This window comes from Alosa alosa, chromosome 7 (assembly GCF_017589495.1).
Source record: "Alosa alosa isolate M-15738 ecotype Scorff River chromosome 7, AALO_Geno_1.1, whole genome shotgun sequence".
Classification (NCBI taxonomy): Eukaryota; Metazoa; Chordata; class Actinopteri; order Clupeiformes; family Clupeidae; genus Alosa; species Alosa alosa.
The window spans coordinates 3,327,594-3,338,470 of record NC_063195.1 but is presented as its reverse complement, the minus strand read 5'-3'; the positions used below and the strand labels follow the sequence as shown (position 1 = coordinate 3,338,470).

The 10,877-nt window shown below is 39.4% G+C and overlaps 1 long non-coding RNA gene across 1 annotated transcript; it reads left to right on the top strand.

Moving 5' to 3' along the window:
* Window positions 1-951: 951 nt before the first annotated feature.
* LOC125297428 lies at window positions 952-2,928 on the top strand. The gene is made up of 5 exons (XR_007194008.1): window positions 952-1,433; window positions 2,071-2,189; window positions 2,299-2,431; window positions 2,676-2,730; window positions 2,837-2,928. It is a non-coding gene; the product is annotated as an uncharacterized LOC125297428 (long non-coding RNA).
* Window positions 2,929-10,877: the final 7,949 nt, after the last annotated feature.

The following is a 10,877-nucleotide window of genomic DNA, read 5'->3' as shown; positions in this document are numbered from 1 at the left end:
GGTAACAGGGGGGGGAAACTAGAATTGGAGATACATGTAGGAAGAAACCTCGAGCAGATCCACGACTCAAGGGCCTGATCTGCCTAGGGTCAAATAATATGTATGAAACTGTATCCTGTAAATGGGTTGTTATTAGCATAGGCTACACAAGATGCCCTTAGTACACCCAATGGGGAAAAGATTGACAGGATGCCATAACAACTTTATTACTAATGTTTAACCTACACATAACCACATTCACAATGCAACCTAACCACAATGCATTAGCAAAACCTAATCACTGTACACATAACCACACTCACAATGCAATGCAACTTAACCAATGCACTAATATAAAGAGAACCTATGCAGTTTTAGCTATTTCTTCCCCCTACAGCTTCAGAGTATATGATTTACGACACTCCTCAATCGGTCATTCTGCCGTTTTCCTCTTTTCCTGTTCCTCCAATAACGATTTACTCGTTTTCTGCATCTTTTCTGGCTCCGTCATGATGAATGTCTGAGAAACTCCATCGCTACCTTGTTCTAGCCGGTGCTTGGCATGTGTGGGTGTAGTGCAGTAAAGCAATGTGTTGCATCGCGAGGCTGCAAGCTAGGCTGCGAGACCGTCGGCCTGGTCAAGGTGTTGGAAGGAAGCTTTAAAGGAACCGTATGTAAGAAATGTATTTTAATTCATCATAAAATGGCCCTGATATGTCAATAGACATTAAGAAATCATGTTCATTTCAAATATTTATAATCACTGACAGTAAGTAGTCTGGCCAGGATATTGTCATTTAAAAAGTGAAGTTGCAGCCCTCAACTGATGTTGATGTTGTCATGTGTTTTGGCCTGATGTGCCACCCTCCACCTATCTACTAATCACGAAGTCAGTAGTGTTTCGGCATCCGGGTTACCAGCTCTGCCAGTCAGGGGGGAGGGGGACGGGATACACCCCAGATAGCAAGCATAGTCGGCCCGATTCTGGCTGAGTGCTGGCAGTGTCGGCTGAGGTCCGAGTCGGCTGAAGCACAGTAAACACAGTCGGCCCGATCCTGGCTGAGTGCTGCCACTGTCGGCGGAGTTTCAGGTCGGCTGAGGCACTGTCCCCTTGAATGGGCCGACACTGACACGCAGTAGTTGGGCTGATTACTGAGTGTCTTATTTGGCCCGATTGGGGTTTGGTGGGCTACTGCCAGTTTTCGAATCAATCTCGGCAGACGGATTTCATACAGTGTGTGGCCCGATACTTCAGGAACAAACACTGATCAGTATCGAGGCTGTTGGCGGCAAAAATGAAACATTTAGCGACAGCCGGACGCTAAACGTACATGGCCCAATTCTGTGAAGTGACTGTCGGCCCATTACATGTGGAAGAGCCACGAGCAGAGCAACTGTTCAGTTTGAAACCAGCAGGACGGCGCGAAACTGTCTCGTTTTGGACACTGCCTGTGGTAAGTAACATGCAACTTTACCTGTTATTGCATGTAAATCATTATGAATGTACGTAGGCTTATTATTGCAGACAAAGTTTAACAAGTAGCATAACAAGAATGGGTGTTTCAATCTAACCCCCTTGACGATGGCGAAGCTAGCGGTAACATATGATTTCTTAGCCTACTTTGTTGGCCTAATTAGCTGCTACCTTTAACGTCAGTGTTGGTGGTCAAAAACGTTCAGTGCTGTAACGTTAGCTATACTTGCATAATTATGTGGTTTTCAAAGAAAAGTGTGATCTAATCATTTTAGAAATAGCTTAACAGTTAACCAGTATTGCATGACTTAGAATATAGCGATTGGTAATTGGGCATTTCATCGTTATCTATCCAACTTAAGGCACTAGGCAGGCAGGACTGAGACTGTATGCCTTAAGAGAGTGTGTGTGTGTGTGAGAGAGAGAGAGAGAGAGAGAGAGAGAGATGGTAGCAGGGTGGGTCCTGTCCTGGTCATGTAAAGCTCATCAAAATCTGTATTTTAAGGTCGTTCTGTATTTTGTACTGAGGGGTTGTTTTATGATCATGTAATCATTTTGAGCACATATACTTCCATTAACCTAACGTTACTGTGACTTTTTTTAAATGTACACCTCAGAATCCAGGCCACACTGACCAGAGACCTGCCTGCACTCCTTTGGATGAAGAAGGCTACCCGTGTATACATGTGTGAACCATTTCTTGTGTTGGAAAAACAGGAGACCTGAAGAGCTCTTGGTAAGTTGTACATTGATTTAATAGAATAAGTAATACGTTTTTGTTTAGATGAGCCAAATCATAGGAATCAGCTTTCATCTAGGCCTGTGTTTTGTGATGTCATTTTTAGATGCTTTTGGTTTGCCTCATCCATTATGTCAGCAAAGAACAGGAGTGGGCAGGAAACATGCGCTGTTGAAAACATGGCCAACCAACTGGAGCACCCACAAGGCTCTTGTGAAGGAAGTCCTCAAGTGCTTCAGGTCTGTATGTGTTGACAAATATGTCTTGCTCTTGGTGATTGTCATTGGTAATATATCAGCATTTAACAATCACACAATGTCAATGTTGCCCAAAATAACTACCAGGGAGGTGTTACCAAGACAGCTGCAGAATGGCAAGACTGGGCTTTAGTAATATTTTGTCAGACAGTAAAGGATACATAGTTTAATGACTTTTTTTCTTTTCTTTTGAAATGACATGCTGTCCATACATCTCAAATTGAAGGATGGATGGAAAGAACTCTTTGATCAACCCCCACAGAGAGCTGAGGTGGCTATCTGTAAGTATATTTGAGTGGACAAACAGAACTTCTGACAGATGACATGTTGAAATCTTGCTTTAGACCTCATAATGATCTTATAATATTCTTTTATACCTAAATGCAGTTTGGAGACACCCCCGGCTGGTAGTGCTGCTGAAACTGGTGGAGGCAACAATGAAGCGGCAACAGAAAGAGAAGGCAGGTGGCAAAGGTGGCTGCTATTGAAAAATACTTTGAGAGTGAGTGTGTGTGCATGTATGTAGCTGGGTAGGTCATGGTACATGGTACAAAAATACAGAATTTAAAGCACTAGCACAACACTTAACTCACAACCCACAACTACTGACAATGGAATTACTCTTTTAGAGTGAGTGAGTGAGGGAGAGAGATAGAATATTTCTGTAAATGTTTAATGTTAATTTAGAATAATTTATTTCTTTGAATCATTATACAGTTTTAAAATGTTTAATTGTTTGTGTTTTTGTATATGAAAGAAGTCGATTGTTGTAGATAAAAGTAGATTGTATATTTTAACTTGTTTAATTTCTAAAGTGTATATATGTAAAAGCTTGTATAATTTTTAAATGTTTGTTTTATTTGCAAGGTTGTGTTTGTCAAACTTGTTAATAAAAGTAGCTTGTGCTTTTAATTACTAGTTCTGGATTTGTGTTTATTTTCAAGTACTTTTGGTAGTTAATGGGCCACATGTGGCCGGGGACCAACCGACATTCAGCCAACACTCAGTCAGATCAGTTTTATAGTGCGTGGGCCAGTACAGGCCCAGAGGCCCAGCCGACACTCAGCCAACACTCAGTCAGATCAGTTTTATAGTGTGTGGGCCAGTACAGGCCCAGAGGCCCAGCCGACACTCAGCCAACACTCAGTTATATAGTGTGTGGGCCAGACCTGGGCCAACAGAATGCATGACAGTCATTTCACAGTGTGTGGGCCACACCTGGGCCAACAGAAACAATAAGAGTCATTTCACAGTGTGTGGGCCACACCTGGGCCAACAGTTCCAATAAGAGTCATTTTACAGTGTGTGGGCCAGACCTGGGCCAACAGAAACAATGAGAGTCATTTTGCAGTGTGTGGGCCACATCTGGGCCAGAGGAAATTCTTTGTGTCAGTTATCAGTAATTGGGCCATTGTTGGCCACTCACAAAACCCTGAGGCAAGGTAGTGGGCCAGAGGTGGGCCGGTCAAATTTTGCTATCTGGGACCGCTTTATATTAATTTGAAAGTGATTGTTTTTGTGATGTGTTTGGAGCCAAAATTGAGATTGGAATTTGATTAATTGCACAGCCCTACAATACATATTAAACATTTTATCCCAATCAAAAACAATATTGGGTTTTCAAGATCTGATCCTATCCGATTCCAATAGCCGAAATTGAAATCAAGATTTTTGAACAACCTAGTGCTATGGTATGTTCCTGCTAACTCCTAAGTCGTATTCCAGTTACAAACTGGAGGTTGCAATTGAAACGCCCTAAAAATGTGATTCCTGCCAGCTTATTCGAACCCGGAGTAGCCTACCTCAAATTTAACTTTCTAAGATAGAGCACTTACTGTTAATTGGTGCAGCTATCTAACGTATTTAAACCATCCACTTGACCCTGCATTTTAGATCGTTAAAATAGAGCCCCAAAGTTGACCAAAAACATAGATAGAAAACAGAAAATCATTGTGAGATCATAATAGATCACTAAAAGCGTGAAAACAAGGAGAAACCAAACATTCAAGGAAATCACATTTATTCTGAGAAACAAATATTTGTTTCCAAAAAGACCACAATGCCAAGCGCCACAATTATTGGCACCCCTGCATGTAATACCTTGCCAATAAAACAGCTTGTAATCTTCTCCTACTACGCCCCATAAATATGGAGGATACAAAGGAAGGCAACTGAAAGTCTAAAAGGTCCCTGGGCCTTTGGAATACAAAAACGATATTCTGCCCGAACAATTGTGTCCTTAACAAGGCGTAGGCAGTTAGCAAACATGAGCACATAGCAAACATGAGCACGAATACTGTGTCCTTAACAAGGCGTAGGCAGATAGCAAACATGAGCACGAATACTGTGTCCTTAACAAGGCGTAGGCAGATAGCAAACATGAGCACGAATGCTCCAACAGGTCCCTGGGCCTTTGGAATACAAGAACACTATTCCGCCCTCGCAACTAAGCAGTTAGCAAACTGGCACGAATGCTCCCGCAGGACGAAGATCTATCCGGGTTATACAGTTGTTTATTTCCCATTCTTCCTTTCCATTCATTTTCAGTATAAAACTAAAGGAAAAATACAAGGCAAACAATTACTATGTATGAAATTACGGTCTGTCAATATCACTTAGGCTAAAATAAACAGCTGTTCATTTAATTATACCAAGATATTACATATCATGTCACATGCTAATCATTTCCACACAGTAAACAATGACTAACACAGAAGTTTCAGGCTAGTCAGTAGTGTTGCTGCTAACATGAAATCGTTGTTTTTATATAAACATTTCGCTTCACAAAACTCTGAACGTGAGAGTTGCTGCCGATATCAATCAACTAAATGCCCCAAAATATCAACGATACCCAGATAAACCACTAGGTGTCCTCCTTGTATTTTCTATGGCCTGGAAGCAGCATTGAGAAATAAACATTAGTTTGAACACTCAAGATACTTCAATGTAAAATGCAACACAGCAATTTTCTAAGCATATACATGCCTGGAACTACATGCTACTAGCTTTTGAGGTGCTGTGCGCAATCACTCTGCCAAAGTAGAAGCTTTTCCTGAATGATAACATAGTTCCAAGTTTCAATAAGCTTAGAAAATCACCTGTTTATAGCCTATATTGCTACTATCAGTGTGTATATATCTACAGGGCTGTAAGAACTGCCATTAATACATCTACATGTGATTGTGAATTTAGGGTATGTGTGTATGTTGTCTTGTTGTGATGTATGATGCGTGTTGTATGTGTGTATGTTGTCTTGTTGTGTTGTATGATGCGTGTTGTATGTGTGAGAGTACGGCAGAAAGATATAGAGAAGAATGGTATGGACCCTTTCAAGAGAGTTCCATTATCAGCATCATAGTTGGCCCCACAAGACTTCCGTTTTAACATTCCATATGTTATCTTAATGCAGAGGAAGTAGATTGGGACCCAAATAGAATGTTCAAGCATTGTTTATGTTTTTATTGTTGAAAGGGTCTATTAGAAACGGTCTCCTTAAATTCCAAATGGAGACTGCTGACCGAGTTGATCCAGTGCAGTTGAGCAAAAACTTGAGCCTGGCTTGGGAAAGAATAGTTCTTTATTCTGGATGTAATAACAGAGTTCTGGTAGCTCACAGTGTTGCAAAGTTAAGTGAAGACCATGAACTATCTGACATCTAGAACACACAATATAGTGAGTGACATAATATACATTCCTGGGGTCTGGCTAAGACAAAAGACAGTAACAAAAACCACCAATATTCAACAATTCGTAAAGTATTCACAGCGATTCACTTTTTCCACATTTTGTTATGTTTCAGACTCATCTTAAAATGGATTCAATTATATATATTTTTTCTCATCACTCTACACACAATACTCCAACAACACCCCACAAAAAAGCAAGTGTTTGGAGTGTTTTGTAAATGTATAAAAAAAATAACAGACTGGAATATTCCATTTACATAAGTATTCCACACCTTTTATGATGACACTTGCAGTTGAGCTCTGGTGCATCCTACTTCTATCAATGGTCCTTGAGATGCTTCTACAACTTGATTGTAGAGTCCTTAAAGCAAAGATTCTAGAGCGGAGCTCTGTTCTAGAATCTTTGCCTTAAAGCATGTAGGCCAAAAGACGCTCCCCTGCTGGACAGCATCACCAGCTGTCCCAACTCAATGGCATCCGAGGTCCAAAAAAACTCCACTTCCCATGAGGCCTTTGGAATACAAGAACACTATTCCGCCCTCGCAACTGTGTCCTTAACAAGCAGATAGCAAACTGGCACGAATGCTCCCGCAGGACGAAGATCTGTCCGGATTATACAGTTGTTTATTTCCCATTCTTCCTTTCCATTCATTTTCAGTGTATAACTAAAGGAAAAATACAAGGCAAACAATTACTATGTATGAAATGACGGTCTGTCAATATCACTTAGGCTAAAATAAACAGCTGTTCATTTCATTATACCAAGATATTACATATCATGTCACATGCTAATCATTTCCACACAGTAAACAATGACTAACACAGAAGTTTCAGGCTAAAAAAGTTGTTGCTAACTTAAGCCCAATGTTAAACTGACACTAGTAGTGAGGATTGCATTTTTATTACATTACTTTGTTGCCAAATAATGCTTCTTGTTTTAATCCCTAGAACAGTAAAGGAATACTTCTTGTGGTGCTATATACAGTATGTTTTAGAATTGCTGAACAACAACAAAACAACACTTAATACACTTACTGTAAAGATGTACTACATTTATTTATTAAACAGTGAAACATTCAGCTCATTACAAAATGCAACAGTCAGGCACAATATAAAACAACAAATCACAGCCATATGACATCTGAAGATCAAACGGTTTGTAATGTTGCAAATCATCTTTTTTAACAATATAATAATGATTAAGTTCTTTAACCTCAAAAGCGTAAAGGTGCTCGACATAAACAGTCTCTCAGTATCCATCAAAATAAAATGTATGTCTTGTTTTTGTATAATTATTGACACAATTTTACCAAACAATGGCATTTCATCCTCCACATCAACACAAACAATAGATCCACAATGGTAATCAACCACATCACATCTTACCCACAAAGTAGAACAAACAGTAGTGGACTTGTCCATTTGGAAATGTGCACAGACCAGTTCCTCATAGTCAAACTCATTTAAGATTTCAGTTTTCACTGGACCTGATTCGATACCTTTAAGTGACGTAAGTGACTCCCAATGATAGGCTGTAGCTAACTGATGCTTTACTGCTAAAGAATTTTTAATGCTGGTTTTAAAAAAAATCTGTGTTTGGCCTCGTATAGCATGGTCCATACATGGACAAATGGACCGATTTTTCTAATCACACCTGGATAATGGATCATTAGATGGTGTTTAGGGAGCAAATTCTGACTAAGGTAGACTTTCTTCAATAATTTGTGATGCTCTGCGATCAAAGACCCCAAATAGACTGTCATACCCTCAGAAATGTTAGGCGAAAAGATTATACTAGAAATATCAAGCAGAAGTAGCAGTAGACTCCAATGTTTATCTTTATCTGGAACAACACTCCCAAATATGAGTGGAATGTTTCTCAAAAGACACATAGTTTGACTAGCATTAAGACCAAGTCGATTACGCTGCATATTGATCTTTGTTGGCCAAGTATCCATAGCTATAACCATAAATTCCCAGTAGGATGTGTTCACTGGTAATGAAATGTTGAGAGAGGTAGTCTAAAAGTAGCTTGATTTCATACTGTGCTACACCTTCAAGCAGGTCGTGCATTATATCAACGACAACATTATCTGCAACATTAAAATATTTTAAATCATTGAGAATGCTGTTGTGCTTAATACCATATCCATAAACCATCACCAGAGTTCTCAAGGGATTTGTAATGCTGCTCATTCAGCTCTCTTGATCTCAAAACAACCCTTGGATCATGTTCACTATACAGTCTGAGCTGTGTGCTTGTCTGTTAAGCATAGCCTGCAATAGTAGGTGGTACTGAAAGACTCTACTTAGCCAAGGATGCCATTTGAACCAAAATTGTCACCCGTAATCTGTGATATTGTTCCACAAAGAGGTTCCTCAGAAAATGACACTTTCATTCCATGAACTTCAAGTTTTTTAACATCATCTCGAAAAGGAGTCAGTATTTTATCCAAGCCATATTTCTTGGCGTCTTGTGAGTGAAATAGAGAAATGAGATGTATATTCATAAGTGAAGAATTGAGATGAGGTGGAAGATTGTGAAATACAAACATCCGAGCTTATGTACCCCATGCTTGGAACAGAGAGGGTTAGCGGTTTCGAAAGTCTTAATAAACCGGAATCTGTAGGGCATGTTCGGTTTTAGAGTACAACTGATTAGTCTTAAAATAAGAACCATCGCAGAAATCAGAATACAGATCACTAAATGTAGAAGATGGGATGTGGCTGCGAATCACCTCATTCTTGAAAATAAAATCAAGTGTTTTAAACAACGGTATATAGATGAAAGTGTCATTGTCTGGTACCTGTTCATAATTTCCAGAAACTTTGTTTTTCTTAGAATCATATCTCACTCCTAATTGCACCTCTACAGGTTGTGTATTCCCCATTTAGTATGAAAATATTTTTTTCTATTTGCTATCAGTGTTGAGTTCAGAAAAGGGGTTCTGCAAGTTCTACATCCTCAGGGGTTCTACATCCTCAACTGCCCTTCTACTAGGGTTGCACTCTGGAACAACCTTCAAGATTTGATGTTTAATGGATGTGTGGATATCATTCAAACATTCCTCCATACTCCCAACAACTGACAAAATAACATTAGTTGAACCTCCACTGCCCTGCAACTTTGCAACAACAGAAGCACACATATGTTTTGACACTATAGAACATTCACTTTGATTGGCCAAGTCTTGATATAAGTCCAAAGTTTCAATAGAATGTGAATCACCACACCCATCCAAAGGCAGTGCCAGCATACCTGATGATGTGATGTCAGACGTAGGCATTGTGATGTCATTGGTTGTGATGTCAGACATAGGCATTGGTTCGTCTGACCAACTTGGTTCAGTAGCATTAGAGTCAGTGTGTAAACGTTTAAGATGTCTGCGGAAACCAGAGTAACCTGAACTCAAACAACTATCCTGTGCAAATATCAAACGTAACCTTTTGCCAGGATATAAGCCATGTAAGAGTTTAAGTTGTTGAATCAAGACCCCACCAGAGCCATGCAGTGTCCCACAAACGTAACACCTATACATTATTCATCAACTTTGCTCGCAATTCCTTTACTTTTGGGCTCTCTTTGGTGGTTCCCACATCAATATTGTAGACAGTGGTCTGCAAGAATGTAAAAAAGCTACAAAGAGACTCGTCGTAACTCAAACTGAAAACAAAATGAACCTTGAAAAGCTCGTCGAATGCTGCCAGAGACGTGTTTCCTTGGCATGGAATGAGCTTCTTATCCATAGCTATGTAGAAGTTGTTGATGGCTCGCTTGGAGGTTCCCGAAGCTAGCAGATATGGCTGCCGACGTTCATCTTCATTCAAGTGCTCATCAAGACTCTGGCATGACTGGAGGAAACATAAGAGAAAGGATTATAATCAAGTCCCCATGTTCAAATGAATACACTTCATGTCAAAGACAATACAGTGGGCCAATGGAATTACACACCTTGTGAAAAACTACCAAGTTGTCTATGGCTTGACTTGCACTGATCTTGTGACTCCTCTTTCTCCCAGCTGCCTGAGGTGACAGGATGTGCAACAGCAGGAGTAAAGTGGACATATCACTGTCCCAGCCTGGGTAAGGGTGGAGTTTGGAGAAGAGTCATAAAATAACTATTTAATTCTTCAGATTCAACATTCATGCGTAAAATAGGTATTTTGAAAACGTACAGTAACTACAAACTAGAAAAGCATTTCCTGAAGGAAATACAGTGCATGAAAATGCAAAAAATATGATGTCAAATATCATACAGAGTAAAAACAAACTATATTGGTTGCTAGGTAGATGAGGTTTAATATAGTTGGAATGACTCAACAGTTAAATAGGTGGATAGTTTATATAGGTAAATAATTTACTTGGTAGATAAGGTTTAATATAGTTGGAATGATTGAACGGTTAAATAAGTGGATAGTTTAAATGGTTAAATTATTTAGGTAGATAGTTGACGATAACTGACACTTGGAATGGCTCTAATGTTTGCTAGCAGTTATGCTAACTATATTAACAAAGATAATAATGTTAACCAAGTTACTATGCTAACTAGCATGCTAACAATGTTAAAATGTTAAGTATGCTAACCATGTGACTTAGCTAACTTAGCTAATTATTTTTAGCAGTTATGCTAACTAACATGCTAACTATGCTAATCATGTTACTTAGCTGACTTAACTAATCATTTTAAGCAGTTTTGCTAAAATGCTTAACTAAGATCTTAACATGTTAACATCATGCTAAC